We start from the raw sequence: 18,098 nt of genomic DNA, 5'->3' as shown, positions 1-18,098 counted from the left end.
AATCAAATTGATCGGATATTGATAGATTTTTTATCACACATTTGTATTCAGTTTAGTACTTATATATTTATTTTTTATATATATACAAATGCAAGTTGATGAAGGGTTTATCAATATTTGATCAACTTGATTTTTTACAGATGTGTTCTACTCCATATTCTTTAAAAATTGAACAGTTCGTATCATTAAAATAAAATCTGAAATAATTCTTACGTGCCGCACAACAGTCACTGCTATGTAAGCCGCATAGCAGCCACTCCAACTCCCTCATATGCTTATGCATAAAAGGCGTACAAGACACACCTAAGATGTATATCTCAAGACTGTGCGCGCAAGCCTTTAGAGAGTATGCCCATCTTTGAGCTGTTTACTGGCGAAAATCAACATCTCTGCTGATCAGGAGGAATGCCTTTCTTATCTTGAATTTTGGCCTTGACATTATCGATTGTGTTCAGCTCTCAACTGCCAAAGTGATTATTTTTCCTGTGAGCGTCTTGGCGAAGATTTGTATACCTCCATGGAGACGAAGCATGAGGTGAAGAGTCGATTCCTTCTGGATGTTGAAATCTGTCAGAGTTCGTCCATCTTTTAATTGCTTTCCACCGAAGACCAACCTCTGTTGATCTGGTGGAATTCCTTCCTTGTCTTGGATTTTGGCCTTAACATTGTCGATTGTATCGGAGCTCTCGACTTTGAGCACAATTGTCTTGCCAGTTAGGGTTTTGGCAAAGATCTGCGTACCACCGTGAAGGCGAAGCACAAGGTGGAGCGTGGATTCTTTCTAGATGTTGTAATCGGCGAGAGTACGGTCGTCCTCGAGCTGTTTTCAGTGAAGATCAATGTCTGTTGATCCGGTGGAATTCCTTCATTGTCTTGGATTTTGGCCTTGACACTGTCGATCGTGTCGAAGCTCTCGACTTCGAGCGTAATCGTCTTGCCAGTTATGGTTTTGACAAAGATTTGCATACCACCGCGAAGACGAAGGACGAGATAAAGAGTCGACTCTTTCTGGATGTTTTAGTCGGCGAGTGTACGGCCGTCTTCGAGGTATTTTTCGATAAAGATTAAACGCTGCTGATCTAGAGGAATTCCTTCCTTATCCTGAATCTTTGCTTTCACGTTGTCGATCGTATCAGAACTCTCGACCTTGAGAGTAATGGTCTTGCCTGTTAGGATTTTCACAAAGATCTGCATTTGTTCAACACAAAAAACAAATATTAATAATAATTAATTACAAATTCGAATCGTAAATTGTTCAAATCTATTAGAGAAAAACAAGAAAATAATCAAATACATTGATATCGGATAACTAGAAACGAGAATATGAATAACCTTTTAGAGAAAAAGATTTGAAGGAGGGAGTGAGGGAGTGAGTGAGTGAGATTTGATAGAAGAATTGAGAATTGTCTGTGATGAAAGAGGGTGAGAGGTATGAGACATATAGTTAGAGAGGTAGAGAGATTGAATTGACTTGGTGACGAAGGAAGAGATGAGTAATCTGAAATTTACGAGAAAATAGTGATCGTTCGTGAAAGGTAGGAGAAATCATTCATTGCTTCAAGAGCATTGCTCCACACTATTCATGTTTAGATAGTGTCTAATTGTCTCTTTAAAAGAGAAAAATAAGTAGTAAGACCCCCTATTTTAACTAATAATATTTAGGTTGGGACGCTAGATTTTCCCTTGGAGCTCTTGCCTTCCCCATTCCTTATTGGTGGTGGGCGTATGACGCACAAGGAACTCTCGCCCTCCCCGTTTCTCTCCTTCTCTAAAAACCTCTAAATCTTTCTTTCTTTATTTAAAAAATAATTATTAATTATTAATAATAAATAATTGGAAAATTACAAAAAAAAAAAAAGAAAAAAAGAAAAAGAAAAAGAAGGATAAAGCACCAATAAATCCCAAGTTTAAATCTTTTCAATCATTTAGTCTTGTCTTTTATCTGATGAATCCATAGGTCTCATTTCAATCTTAATGACATAATTGTACAATAATTACACGCCTGTTCTACCAATATTAGGGGTATATGTGGGTTTGTGTAATGTGGAATTTACAAATTTGTCCAAAAAGCATACTGTAGGTTTTTCAGGTTTCCCTCCTTCCTGATAAAAACGGAAAAAAAATGAAAATGGAAGGTTCCACGAAGTTTGCTCCATTTTTTCGTCATTTGATTTTGGTAACGTTAATTTTGCAGTTTGCATTCGCCAATTTAACATTGGTGTTTCATCCCAAACCCTAGAAACAAAAAAATCCTTTCATGTACATTTCTGGTGCCGATTAGGATCTGACACTTAGTCAATTTGTCGTTATAGTTGATGTTGATGATGTCTTGCCGGTGGTGGGTTGATTTATTGCCTTCCACATTAGTTGATGATTGTGTTCCAAACCCATGGTGGTAGGTATGTGCTCGTGATGTTGTTTTATTCATTTTGTCTGATGTTTTGAGTTGTGTGAGTGATGTTGTAGATTGGGTTTAGTGTTAATGGTGCTTGCATAATGTTAGTTAAATGCCTATACTATCGTTATGTGTCATTAGTTAATGTGGATTTAGAATTGGTTCAGGTTACTATCATGTAGTGTCCTTCAATTTTGGGGGTATTAGTTCTGCTAGTGTAACATGCTGTAATTAAAATTATTTTGTTGTTTGGGTTATTATGTGTTTTTGCGATGGTGATATGTGATGTTATTGCTGTATGTGGTGTTGGTTGTGCTGTTCTGTTGGAATGTGGTCAGGAGTTCCAAGGTTTTTTGTGTATATAGTTTGTAGGTGATGTGTGATTACAATGACATTATTTTCAGTTTGGGTGTAACATTGTTGGTTTCCACGTTGGTTGAATGCAATGTCAATGTGTTGCTGTAGCTTGTTTTCTGTGCTCTTTTCGAATATGATTAGCCGTACAGTTCGGACTCCTGTGGTTCTTGAATTTGATTTCACAAGTGCAATGTGAAATAGAGAAACACAAATGAGTCCAAATCCGGCAAATCTTTTGAAAAATCGATGTTTGAATCAAATGCCAAAAATGGACTGTTTTACCAAATTACAGAGTCGCCACTTAAATATTTTTAGAAAATTTAGGAAACTCGTGACTTGTGCCAAAAGCCATTAGTCCATCATCACCAAATGTCTCGGCTCGGGAACTTAGGTACAAGGGGGGAAGGTCATGAATTGAGCACCCCACTTGCCAGATCAAAGATTAGCCTTTACTAATCATGATGTGATTCTTATTTACATTATATGCTACAACAAAAGTAACATATGGTGATGAAAACTAGTGAAGAAAATAAAATTCGTCACTAAATAAAAATAATTCGTGAGGAATTATAAATTGTCACATATAATAAAAAAAATGAAAATGATAGGTGACAATTTATTTTCGTCAATAAATACTTCATTTTAAGTGAGGAAAAATTAAGTTTCATCACTAAAAATTCTCTTGCTATTTTTTTTTTTTTTTGGTGGGGCCAAAATTTTGGGACTTTTGGTGAGAAAAAAATTTGTCACTAATTATAAAATTATTTGTGAGGAATATATTTTCGTCACCAAAATGTTTTAATATTTTTTATATCTTTTGGTGAGGAAATAATATTGGCACCAATTTTGGTGAGAAATTTTTGATATATTGAGCGGCAATAAAAAAAAAAGGGTATTAATTTTTTTTACCCCTTTTTCTGTTTATCATCTCTCTCTCTCTCTCTCTCTCTGTCTCTCTCTCTCTCAAAATAGGGTATTAATTTGTCTTACCTCTTGCTCCTCTGCTACGCCGATCACAATCGTCGCCACTATTAGCCTTGTCGATCGTCGCTACCACTAGTAGCCTTGCCGGTAACCGCCACATCTTCTTCGCTCGGTGATTTGGTATGTGATTTCTCTTTGCTCTTTTTCTGGTGTCTCTTTCTCTTATTCTCTGTATTGGTATGGTGACGAAAATTAGTGAAGAAAATAAATTTCGTCACTAAATAAGAATAATCCATGAGGAATTATAAATTTTGTCACGTATAATAAAAATATAAAAATAATAGGTCACGAAATTTATTTCTGTCAATAAATACTTACTTTTAGGTGTGAAAAAAAGTAAGTTTCGTCACCTTAATTTTTCCCACTAATTTTTTTGATGGTGCCAAAATTTTGAAACTTTTGGTGAGAACTTTTTTTTTCAACAATTAAAAATTTATTAATGAGGAATATATTTGTGTCACCAATAATCTTTTTTTTTTTTTTGAAAATTTTGATTTTAAATATTTTAGGACCATTTGGTGAGAAATATATTTTCGTCCCTAATAATTTTTAATATTTTTAGGCCTTTTAGTGAGAAAATTGTTTTGTCATTAATTTTGATAGAAGAATTTTGACATATTAAGCAGTAATGAAAAAAATAGTCAATTATTTTTCCATTCCTTATTTTTTTTTTTGGAATCAGTTTTCCTAAATTATTTTTCCCTTTTTTTTTTTTTTGATCAATTTATTTTTCCCACCTTTTTTTTTTTTTGGATCAGTCTTCGTATCAGTCTGTATCTCTATCTGTCTCTGCCTCTCAAAACAAAACACAAGTGCTGAGTGTTTTGTTTATTGATGAATCAGTTTTCCTATCAATCTCTATCTCTCCCCCTCTCCCTCTCTCTCTCTCTCTCTCTCTCTCTCTCTCCCTCTCCCTCTCAAAACACAAATGTTGTGTGTTCTTCTCCGGCGCCCCTTTAGTGTGTTTTTCTCCAGCGCCGCTGCCAACATCCCTGTTCTCCTCCTTCAGTGCCGCCACAGACGTCGTATCTCCTTTACTATTGTGTGTTCTCTTCCATCAGGTATGGGTCCTCTTTCTCTCTCTCCCTCTCTCTCTCTCTCTCACACACTCAATCTCTCTATTTTTCTATCTCTGTTTTCCCTAATTTTCAAAATTAATGTTTTCCCTAATTTTTGAAATTAATTTTCAAAATTAATGCTGTATTTTATTCTTTCCAGCAAGGTTTCTCTTCAATAAATTGTGAATGTGTAAATTGTAAACTGGGCCATCCTTAATGTGTTTTGCTTGTTTCTGCTATAAACTTGAGAATGAATGTCCTATTGATTATAATTAACAGTTTGAATTTAGTAAAAGCCCTTGACTAAATGTGTATTTTATATGATTTGGATTGTTTGTCTGTATTTTTAATAAAATTAGGGTTCAACTCCTCTCTATATTTGAATGTTTGTCCAATATCTGTTTATTTTATAGGTTTTTTTGCTTAGGTTATTCATAAAAAAATAAAATTGATTACTTGCGTCATGATATCAATCGATTTCTTTACTTCTGTGATCATCCTCCTGATTCTTCTTGGATACCATGCCTGGCTATTTGAGGATCCTTGTACATGCCTGATGCTCTGCTCTGCTCTGCTACTGAGTAAATAATCCATGTAACTTCGTGTACCTAATTTATAGTCACGGAAGACCAATTCTTCCTTTCTTCAATTTTCTCATCAGTTAAACAGTATTCAATAAAAGAAATACAAGGTATAAGTTTACACTTTCTGGTTTGAGCTTACTGTGTCAGATCATTGAAATCTGTACCCATTCAAAAAGAAATTTCATCGTTATTCAGTGGAATTGTCCCATGTCATCATTTAAAGAGCCCAAGAGGATTATTGATTATAGACCAATAAGTTTTTGCTTCTCATTCCCAGATATCATAATGGAGCAATGTTAAAAGAATTTGTGTTGGGAACTTTTATTTTCTAACTTGAGTTTAAGAAAAGCTTGTGTGATCTCTCTAATGTTTTTATTCTAATAATTACATGAAATTTCTTCAACTAAACTGTATAAAGGTTCTTCACCAAGACATTTTTTGGTTTTTGTTGGTAGAGTTAGACTGTATATTTGTGGTGTTGTAAACTAGGAAAATCTTCAAATGTGTTCTATTTGGCTGCTGAAACAAATATAGATTGAATTAAATTTATCATCCTTGTACATGCCTGATCCTTGTTCATGCCTGGAATGATTGAATAATTTAAAAATAAAAATAAATAACTGAATAATGTGTTGTTCTGTACCTATTCCATGATTTATATGTTTCTTTAGGATAAGTTTGAGAGATTCATTTCAGTTTGAATGCAAAGCTTTCTCTAGTCTTTATCTCTGCTCATTTTCTTCTTGGTCTTCCTCTGTCTACTCTTTTTTCTTTTTTCTTTTTTGTCGTTGAAGTGAAATGATGTTGTTTTGAACTACTCCACGGAAATTGCAAAGTGTGGCCTCTAAAGGATCTGAACATGTACTACACAACTGATAAGAACCGAATTCTACAACCAAAATGTGATTAGCTCAAGTTAGGTACTTCTCATGATATTATTTGAGGTGCGCGTAAACTAGTCCGGACATCGGTCATAAAAAATATATATATATATATAACGGCTTTATTAGGTGATAATGCTAGGCCAGCACTCTAAATGATGTACTGTTTATTTGTCAATACTTTGGATTGTGTTAGAACATTTTTGTAACGCCCTCAAAATAATAACATTAAACCCAACAAATAAGACAAGCGTTGATAGATAAACTAACCACATTCTTTTATACATTAGAGTTCCATTACATTAGTATTACATGTTAACATCAAAACAAAATGCCCTACGGGCTTACATCTTTCCAAGTTAACACTTGGTTACAACAAAAGAGTACTAACTCATACACATTAAGCCCTTGGCTTGTATTTACATGTAATACATCAAAAAGTAAAACGACAACATTAAGTCCGCCTCTAGCCTCCCAAGCTATGTCCTTGGAGGTGGCATGCTTCCTGCACCTGAAAATGATATTCCCATATAGGGTGAGCCACAGCCCAGTAGAAATACACTAAACCAACCATGAACAATGACTAAAATATTAGCAATTGATAGATGGCCAACACTGATACAATCACATAAATCACATATTTATGTCATACGACTTATGAGTCCAAGTTGCCTTTCATTTTCCCTTTTTCAACAGATAGGCATATAAACTCTATCCACATTCTCAATAGATATGTATAACAACAATATCCACATTCACAGATAAGCATATAAGCTATATCTACATTCTACAACAGATATGTATAACCACAATATCCACAGATAAGCATATAAGCTATATCCGCACTTCACAAAGATAAGCACATGAGCTCTATCTTCACTTTACTAGACAAGCATATGAGCTGTATCTACGGAGTTCATCCCCTATCTTCTCCCATCACTATCCGGTTTAGAGGTACATCCCCTATCTTCCCCTAAACCGCGGAGTACATCCCCCATCTCCTCCTCTACACATAACGTATATAAACACATTGGTTCTATATACAATCACTCAATACATATAGTTAATGTATTCTATCAACCGTCAAGTTCCATGACACACTTCATTGATTAGTTTCAGTTTGCCTAATCATCATGCATTGCCTACAACAATCACGACTATCCTCCACCGATAGCCCAAAGCAGATATTTCTAAACATAAAATAAATGCACAATGGATATTCAATCAACATTTCATTTCCTCATTCTTCTCAATTAATTATCCCAATTAATTAAACAATGTAATTAGGTCAATTCCCAAAATTATCATTTCAACCCTTAGGTCCCATTTTCATCAATGATTTAACATTCATTCCATTTCTCTATGCCAAACATGCATATAGGTTTATTATGAATAAAACCCCAACTTTTGTAAAATTGCACAAAAGCCCCAAACTTTTACCAAATTACCAAACCAACCCCAACATCTCAAAATACCAAAATTTAAAGACAAAATCCATAGAGAGGTGTAGGATATCCCTACCTCAAATTCGGAGCTTCAAGGGAGAAGAAGACAAAACCCAACGTGCTCCAAAACCCGAAATTTTCAAATTAAAAAGAAGCCCTCAACGATCAACAACTTTTTTGTAAAGGTCAAAGATGAGCAAACCACTCCTACTAGATCAAAACCTAGAGAGAAGGTAGTATCTAGAGAGAGAGGCTCAACAATGGTGCTTTTGGAAAAGTAAGAGAGAGAAGAGAAAGTGAAAAAGTGATTTGAAGAGTCACAAATTCGGGACTTTAACCCAGGTCTCCGCTCGAGCGTAGAACACCCCGCTCGAGCGTCCACTCACAGGCTTCCGCTCGAGCGGCCAAACTCCCGCTCGAGCGCAGAATGCACTCGCCCAGCACTTTTTGCAGAACCCGGCCTCTGCTCGAGCCCCCAACTCTACGCTCGAGCGACCACTCATACAGCTCCGCTCGAGCGGCCAACTACACGCTCGAGCGTACAACACTGCACAACAAAAACTGGATGGGTGTATTCTCCGCTCGAGCGCCCAAACCCCCGCTCGAGCGGACAGGCCAAAATCTGGGCAACTAGTTTTGGTTTCTAAACTCAACCAACCTGAAACAAATCCGCCCAACACATCCTATAACTCAAATACGAAGTAAAAAGGATGTAAACAAGATACTAATCAACTACCAACATCCACGGACACATGTCCGGATCTCTGTACAACAAGGGTAAACCCGGGGTTGCTATAACCTCCCCTCCTTAAAGAATTTCGTCCCCGAAATTAAGCACAAGCTTTCACAAGACAGGTTTTCCTCCATTTTAAACAATGTTACACGTTAACATTCAACAATTTGACCCATTACCGGTCATCCCATCCCTTTAACAAGAGACATCTCACAATATGTAAACAACATATGTACTTTCAACATGCATTAGCAGTATGCATTAACTTTCCAATTTCAACAATACATTCAACATATACAATGTTACAATCAACTTCCATATGAGGCAAGTTCCAAAACATACTTTCAATAAACCAGAACATTTTCAATGTTTCACAACTTAAGACATATATAAAAGCTCTTAAGTTCAACAATAGTTCAAAATGTATACACAAAATTACATATCAACAAACAAGTCCGGATATTTTTCGCGGACTTCCAACTCACGTTCCCAAGTGGCCTCCTCCACTCCGTGATGTTTCCACAAGACTTTTACCAAAGGAATGGTCTTGCCATGCAGGACCTGATCCCGCCTATCCAAGACCCGAACCGGTCTCTCCTCATACGAGGCATCCTCATCTACCTCTAAATCGGTTCAATCCAACACATGTGATGGATCTGGCTCATACTTCCGAAGCATACTCACATGAAACACGTCATGTACTCCGAACAACTGCGGCGGTAAGGCTAACCGATAAGCAACCTCGCCAATCCTCTCAAGGATCTCGAAAGGACCAATAAACCGAGGGGATAACTTCCCACTCTTCCCAAACCTCATCAAGCCTCGCCTAGGGGATATCTTCAGAAAGACATGATCACCAACCTCAAACGCCAAAGGCCTCCTCCTACGGTCAGCGTACGATTTCTGCCGACTCTGGGCTGTAACAAGCCTCCTACGGATAAGCTCAACTTTCTCCGTCGTCTCCCTAACCAACTCCGAACCCAACAAAGGTGCATCACCCACCTCGGCCCAACACACTGGAGACCTACACGGTCGGCCATACAAGGCCTCAAACGGTGCCATACCGATGCTAGACTGAAAACTGTTGTTGTAGGCAAACTCTACCAAGGGTAAGTGCCTCTCCCACGTCCCACTGAAGTCCAGGACACAACCCCGAAGCATATCCTCAAGGATCTGAATAGTACGCTCGGACTGCCCGTCAGTCTGCGGATGATAAGCCGTACTAAAGGTCAACTTAGTGCCCAAGGCACTCTGCAAACTCTGCCACAACCTAGCAGTAAAACGAGGATCTCTATCTGAGACGATCGTCACTGGGACTCCGTGCAACCTCACTATGTCCCGAATATACAAGTCGACAAGATGATCTATCGAATCTCTCACGCGCATAGGAATAAAGTGCGCCGACTTAGTCAACCGGTCTACAACCACCCAAATAGCATCACTACCCCGTTGAGTCCTCGGAAGACCTAAAACGAAGTCCATAGTGACATGCTCCCACTTCCACTCGGCAATAGGCAAGGGTTGCAACAAACCCGCTGGCCTCTGATGCTCGGCCTTCACTTGCTGGCAAGTAAGGCACTTTGATACGAAAACAGCCACATCTCTCTTCATACCCCGCCACCAAAACTGGCGACCCAAATCCTGATACATCTTAGTACCTCCCGGATGCACCGCAAGGCGCGAATGGTGAAACTCTCGGAGTACTTCCTCACGGCAAGACTCCGGTACAAACAAACAGTCTCGGTATCTCACACTCAGGTCGGGATACACCGCCAAACCCTTCTCAACGTTCCCACTGGGGATCTTCTCTCGGAGGGATTCTACCTCATGGTCACCTCTCTGTGCCTCTAACACTCGTGTCACAAGTGTAGGCTGCGCAACAACAGAAAACAAGGCCGCAGCCTCAACAGATTCGCCCAGTAGCAAATCAAACTCGCCAAGTGCTCTCAACATCTCCCATTCTCGGATGGCTATACAAGCTACATCACTAGTGGTCTTCCTACTAAGGGCATCGGCCACAACATTGGCCTTTCCCAGATGATAATGCAATTCAAAATCATAATCCTCGATGAACTCCATCCACCTCCTCTGCCTCAAATTCAAGTCTCTCTGGGTAAACAGATACTTCAAACTCTTATGATCCGAGAATACCTCGAACCTCTCACCATAAAGGTAGTGCCTCCAGATTTTCAAGGCAAAGATCACCGCTGCTAACTCTAGGTCGTGTGTGGGGTAATTCTTCTCGTGTATTTTCAACTGACGTGAGCCATAAGCTACCACTTTCCCCTCTTGCATCAACACACAACCCAAACCCTCTCGTGAGGCATCACAATAAACCACATAACCCAACCCTCTCTCCGGAATAATCAACACCGGAGCGGTGGTCAATCTAACTTTCAACTCTTGGAACGACTTTTCACAAGTCTCACTCCACACAAACTTGACTCCCTTCCGAGTCAGTCTAGTCAACGGTGACGCTAACCTGGAGAAATCTTTCACAAACCGACGGTAATACCCAGCCAATCCCAGAAAACTGCGGATCTCAAACACACTCTTAGGCTGTGCCCAATCTTGCACTGCCTCAACCTTGGATGTATCAACAGACACCCCTTCCCCGGATACCACGTGGCCTAAGAATTTGACTTCCCTCAGCCAGAACTCACACTTCCCAAACTTGGCATACAGCCTATGGGCTCTAAGTAACTCAAGCACCACTTTCAAGTGTTCCTCGTGCTCCTCCTCTGAAGGCGAATAAATAAGGATGTCGTCCACGAAGACGACCACAAATCGGTCTAAGAACTCCCGGAAAATCCGGTTCATCAAGTCCATAAAGACTGCCGGTGCATTGGTAAGCCCAAATGGCATCACCAGAAACTCATAATGGCCATACCGCGTACGGAATGCCGTCTTAGGAATGTCTTCCTCCCTGACCCTCAACTGGTGGTAACCCGATCTCAAGTCTATCTTAGAGAAACAACGGGAACCCTTCAACTGGTCAAACAAATCATCTATACGGGGCATAGGATACTTATTCTTAACCGTAGCCCGATTCAACTTCCGGTAGTCAATACACAATCTCAAGGCGCCATCTTTCTTTTTAACAAAGAGGGCCGGCGCTCCCCATGGCGAAACACTAGGGCGAACAAAGCCCTTATCTAGCAATTCCTGGAGCTGAACTTTCAACTCAACCAACTCCGCTGGAGCAAAACGGTAAGGTGCCATAGAAATCGGCGCCGTGCCGGGCACTAAATCAATAGAGAACTCTATCTCTCGGTGAGGTGGCAAACTAACAAGATCTTCGGGAAAGACATCCGAATACTCACAAACCACCCTCGGTAACACAATCTGGGTCTCATCACACTCACTACTCTCAAAGCTAGCAAGTAGACCACTAAGCTCACTTCGCCCTCGCGAATCATACCCCGGTGGCAAAACACTACCAACCCGGTCTCCCAAGAAATGGAACCACTCCCCGCTCAAGGTACATAACGTGACCCTCTGGCGGTAGCAATCGATAACAGCCCGGTATGACAATAGCCAGTCCATACCCAAAATAACATCAAAACCCTTCATGGGCATGACAACAAACGGAAAAGGAAGCCTATAGTCGGCGACCTCTATATCACATCCTCTAACACCCTGTTTCAGGATCAACTCACCACCCAAAGGCGATACCACACAAATAGGAGATGCTAACTGTGCTAACTCCAATTCCAAAACAGATGCAAATGCAGCAGATACAAAAGAATGAGATGCACCCGTGTCTATCAACGCATTAGCAACCGAGTTGCAAAACAGAAAAGTACCTCTCACTACTGATGGAGCCGGTACTAAATCCTGCGCGGTAACAGCATACACGCGCCCCGTAGGCCCCTAGTCTACCTGCTCACCTCTCGGAGCAAAAGACTGCTGCACAGACTGGGAAGACGAAGCTCCCGGATTGGCCCTCGAGGCCTGCACAGACTGAGCTGGCTGAAAACCCTGCGTCTGCCTAGAACCAGACGCTCCCGAAGTGGCACTCAACTGTGGGCAAAACCTCTTCAGGTGCCCAGGCTGTCCACACTGATAGCAAGACAAGGGCTGCCCCCTGCCCAAACTCTGACTCTGCGGTCTAGCTGAAGAAGAAGCAGCTTTCTGACCCCCACCCTTCTGCGGGCAAACAGAAACCTTGTGACCCAGCTGGCCACACTTGTAACAGGTGAATTCCCCCTGACCACCTCTCCCGGAGCCTGCACTCGGCACTGGGAAGGTCGATCTAGCAACACCACCCTGCGACTGCTGAGGGTTAGGACCCCTCTGCCTCCTGCCATCACCCTGGCCATCCTGACTCCTCTTGGAGCCTCTCTGCCCCTCATCCTCCTCCTGCATCATGAGCTCCATATGAGCTGCAGCGTCCACAAGGTGTCTATACTCTCAGATGTAAGACCCACCAACCCTCAACTTGAGGCCCCGCCTCAACTTCCGCTCAAACTCATAGCATCGGCGTTCCTCAGACGCCACCAGTTCAGGTGCAAACCTAGACAGACTAGTAAAAGTAGCCTCAAACTCGGCCACTGACAAGCCCTGCTGATTAAGCCGGCTAAACTGATCCCTCAGCTTCTCCCTAGCTACTGCAGACAAAAACTTCTCCTGAAAAGCATTCACAAACGCCTCCCAAGTACCACCAACACGAGCCTTCTCGTACTTCCACCACTGACCCGCATCTCCTTTCAGTTGGAAGGATGCCAAGGTCACTTTCAGTGCTCCGTCCTCGATGCCCAGCATCTCGAACGTCTTACTCATTTGCTCTAGCCACTCATCAGCCTTCAGTGGCTCTTTCGGATCCCCGATAAACTCATCCGGATTACACCGGAAAAACTCCCTCTTCAAGAAAGAAGGCCCTGCCTCAGTTGCCTGATTCCCAGCTCTAAGAATACCCAAAGCTCCTGCTATCTCTCTGGCCAAGACACCCATAGCCTGCTGACCCACTGGCTCGGCCACATTGGCCTGACCAACTCCCTCCTGCACTGGCGGAATCTCACCCGGTAACGGTGCTTCCTGCCTCGCAGGTCTACCACGCCTAGCACCTCTTCCTCGTCCTGACATCCTAATAAAGGTAACACAGAACATTAGCACATTCATAAATGTGCCGAAACTAAACACTCACGTCCTAATGCATGGACAACTGTAATTCACTCCACGTAAGCACATAAACACTTAAGCACTTACGAATTTCATTTCCGGATAATGATAGTCCTGAGGCGTTACTAGAGTTCCGGTTAGAAACAGCATTGATCAAGTGCTTTTCCAACAAGACTCCCAGAAACCCAAGGATCCAATCAACATCCTAGAAACTAAATCCCATACCCACATAAACACATAAACATGTTATCAAGTAAACACATGGCATATGCTACTACATCTAAGTCTCTATCAAGCGAGACAAACCCATTGTGATACTAATCACTTCCCACGTACCCAAAGTATTCGAACCCGGTACGCTCTGATACCAAGTTGTAACGCCCTCAAAATAATAACATTAAACCCAACAAATAAGACAAGCGTTGATAGATAAACTAACCACATTCTTTTATACATTAGAGTTCCATTACATTAGTATTACATGTTAACATCAAAACAAAATGCCCTACGGGCTTACATCTTTCCAAGTTAACACTTGGTTACAACAAAAGAGTACTAACTCATACACATTAAGCCCTTGGCTTGTATTTACATGTAATACATCAAAAAGTAAAACGACAACATTAAGTCCGCCTCTAGCCTCCCAAGCTATGTCCTTGGAGGTGGCATGCTTCCTGCACCTGAAAATGATATTCCCATATAAGGTGAGCCACAGCCCAGTAGAAATACACTAAACCAACCATGAACAATGACTAAAATATTAGCAATTGATAGATGGCCAACACTGATACAATCACATAAATCACATATTTATGTCATACGACTTATGAGTCCAAGTTACCTTTCATTTTCCCTTTTTCAACAGATAGGCATATAAACTCTATCCACATTCTCAACAGATATGTATAACAACAATATCCACATTCACAGATAAGCATATAAGCTATATCTACATTCTACAACAGATATGTATAACCACAATATCCACAGATAAGCATATAAGCTATATCCGCACTTCACAAAGATAAGCACATGAGCTCTATCTTCACTTTACTAGACAAGCATATGAGCTGTATCTACGGAGTTCATCCCCTATCTTCTCCCATCACTATCCGGTTTAGAGGTACATCCCCTATCTTTCCCTAAACCGCGGAGTACATCCCCCATCTCCTCCTCTACACATAACGTATATAAACACATTGGTTCTATATACAATCACTCAATACATATAGTTAATGTATTCTATCAACCGTCAAGTTCCATGACACACTTCATTGATTAGTTTCAGTTTGCCTAATCATCATGCATTGCCTACAACAATCACGACTATCCTCCACCGATAGCCCAAAGCAGATATTTCTAAACATAAAATAAATGCACAATGGATATTCAATCAACATTTCATTTCCTCATTCTTCTCAATTAATTATCCCAATTAATTAAACAATGTAATTAGGTCAATTCCCATAATTATCATTTCAACCCTTAGGTCCCATTTTCATCAATGATTTAACATTCATTCCATTTCTCTATGCCAAACATGCATATAGGTTTATTATGAATAAAACCCCAACTTTTGTAAAATTAAACAAAAGCCCCAAACTTTTACCAAATTACCAAACCAACCCCAACATCTCAAAATACCAAAATTTAAAGACAAAATCCATAGAGAGGAGTAGGATATCCCTACCTCAAATTCGGAGCTTCAAGGGAGAAGAAGACAAAACCCAACGTGCTCCAAAACCCGAAATTTTCAGATTAAAAAGAAGCCCTCAACGATCAACAACTTTTTTGTAAAGGTCAAAGATGAGCAAACCACTCCTACTAGATCAAAACCTAGAGAGAAGGTAGTATCTAGAGAGAGAGGCTCAACAATGGTGCTTTTGGAAAAGTAAGAGAGAGAAGAGAAAGTGAAAAAGTGATTTGAAGAGTCACAAATTCGGGACTTTAACCCAGGTCTCCGCTCGAGCGTAGAACACCCCGCTCGAGCGTCCACTCACAGGCTTCCGCTCGAGCGGCCAAACTCCCGCTCGAGCGCAGAATGCACTCGCCCAGCACTTTTTGCAGAACCCGGCCTCCGCTCGAGCCCCCAACTCTACGCTCGAGCGACCACTCATACAGCTCCGCTCGAGCGGCCAACTACACGCTCGAGCGTACAACACTGCACAACAAAAACTGGATGGGTGTATTCTCCGCTCGAGCGCCCAAACCCCCGCTCGAGCGGACAGGCCAAAATCTGGGCAACTAGTTTTGGTTTCTAAACTCAACCAACCTGAAACAAATCCGCCCAACACATCCTATAACTCAAATACGAAGTAAAAAGGATGTAAACAAGATACTAATCAACTACCAACATCCACGGACACATGTCCGGATCTCTGTACAACAAGGGTAAACCCGGGATTGCTATAATTTTCATAGGAAAATAAAGAAAAAAGAAAGAAAAAAAAAATGAGGGGGGTGGAACATTTTCTCAGGAAAATAAAGAAGAAAGAAAAAGGGGGGGAGTATATCAACTACAATATATCAGTGATAATTGAACCTTTATTGCTGTGTGCTTCAAGTTCCAACCATATAAGAACCCATGAATGCATGTGAGCTGCACATGGATTTAGTTTGTTAATCTTTGCTTCTGTTAGGCATGTTCATACCCCATCTTCCATTAGGTAATCCATGTCCATGGCACTGCTAGTTCAAGCTGCTTGTTTGCTGCTGCCCATTTGCCTTGATTTCCTGGATGTGCTAACTGCTGGATGTAGGAAAATAGGTCTTTAGTTGGTCCTTCTACTTATTTTTGGATGTCCTGTCTTTGGTGGGGCTGCTTGGCTCCTGCTATGGTTGGTTTGGCCTGCTATTTGGCTGCTGTGGTGTTGCTTTTGGCTGCTGCTTTTGCATCCCTGAAGAGGTACCAGCAGGACCTACAAAAAAGCTCATTACAGGAAATAAGAAGCAGCTCCAACCAACAAGCACCCACAGTCTAAGGAGACCTGCAAGAGTCGTAAGTCCAAGCATACAAGATTCAGACAGCATTGCCTATTGTTGCCCACCCACCTCAACGGGTAGTGAGGCCAGTTGAGTTCACTAGTAGAATGGGTGGTAATGAAGTAAGAGGAGCTGATTTCTATCAAAACCCTTTTTTCCGATATCCTTATCCTCTTCCATGGGATGATAATAACCCTTCTTCTGGAGACATCACTTGAGGAAAAGGAGGAGGAAATATCAGAATTTTTAGAGCAGTGTCAGTCAGTGTAACAAGTCACAACCTATTTAGGGTTTGCATCTGTCAGCTCTGGAATGTAACTCTCCTATCATCCTATGGTATGGTATTGTGTTTGGTTAAGGGTTTCTAGCAACGTAGCCTCAAATGGACTCTTCTAGCTACACCATTGAGAGTCTTATTACCTACTTAGAAAACTGTTTGGTGGGTTTAGTACTTATGTTGCAAAAGTCACTACCATAAGTATTTATTAATTATCTACCGTGAGGGACCTAATTAGTAAGTCCTTACGGTATGTTAAGTTGGTTTGTTGTGTCATTAGCTAGTCCATTTACTCATTAAGCTCAACTCCAGAGAATGTGCATGTGGAAATTCTTATTCTCTGGGGTTGTTTATGTTTAAGAATAATGGTAATAATGCTAAGTTAATTGTAAAGAGGATTCTCTAGCCTAAGTCTATGGTTTAGTCTTCCATTACACTAGTATTTATTCTCACTTTTCATTTCTACTTTGTTCTCAAGGACCACTGCATGCTTTACTTTCTCAGCATATAAATGTTGAGTTGATTAGTTTACAATCTTTGATTCCTAAAATCCCATATGAAACATATAAGAGAGTCAGCTCTAAGTTGCCCTAAAATGACCCCATGTTTGTATCTAATTCTATATACTAATTCTCATTGTTAGCAACATTACAGAGCTCGAAAAATTTATTCGAAAATTAAATTTGAATGTTAATCATATTAAGGGTTGTTTTGAAAAAGTTGATTTTTGATCCTTTTTTATAAGAAAACGTATAAAAACGAAAAGAAAAGAGTTGAATATTTTTGTAATATTTTTTAATTTGTTCCCAAAACAGCTTTAAGTTTCAATTTGTATTTGCGATGTGCTTCTATAACCTTTTCTTTTACATCAATAAATCTTAATTTTTGTTGAAAAAAATAGGTGAGATTAAATTTAAATTTATGCTATATACTTTATTTGCTAATTACGTTTTGAATTACTTTTACTAGCTCCCTTTGTGCCCTTAGCATTATGCACCTTCATTTAAAAAGGCACGTTGGATGCCAAAGAAAATTAGTGACCAAAAAACTAAAATGTGGAGACCTGATTAGTATATATGATATCTTTGAGCTTTGTCTGCTTGAAGTGAATATCTTTTTAATGTTCTGAGATCAATATCTTGTTTTTGGTGTTCTGATATCATATTCCAATTTGTCTTTCATTTGTGTTTCAGTTTGATGCATTTCTCTATGGATTTTCTTATTGATGTATCTGTATATTGTACACTCTCTTTGTACGTCTGCAATTTTCATCAAGAAACT

At 40.2% G+C, this 18,098-nt stretch overlaps 1 pseudogene; it reads right to left on the bottom strand.

Moving 5' to 3' along the window:
• Positions 1 to 357: 357 nt before the first annotated feature.
• Positions 358 to 1,194, bottom strand: LOC114317360 (polyubiquitin-like; annotated as a pseudogene).
• Positions 1,195 to 18,098: the final 16,904 nt, after the last annotated feature.

Source organism: Camellia sinensis, chromosome 10 (genome assembly GCF_055761805.1).
Source record: "Camellia sinensis isolate YWXY chromosome 10, ASM5576180v1, whole genome shotgun sequence".
Lineage (NCBI taxonomy): Eukaryota > Viridiplantae > Streptophyta > Magnoliopsida > Ericales > Theaceae > Camellia > Camellia sinensis.
The sequence above is the reverse complement of the archived record's forward strand: the minus strand, read 5'-3'. Positions and strand labels throughout refer to the sequence as shown.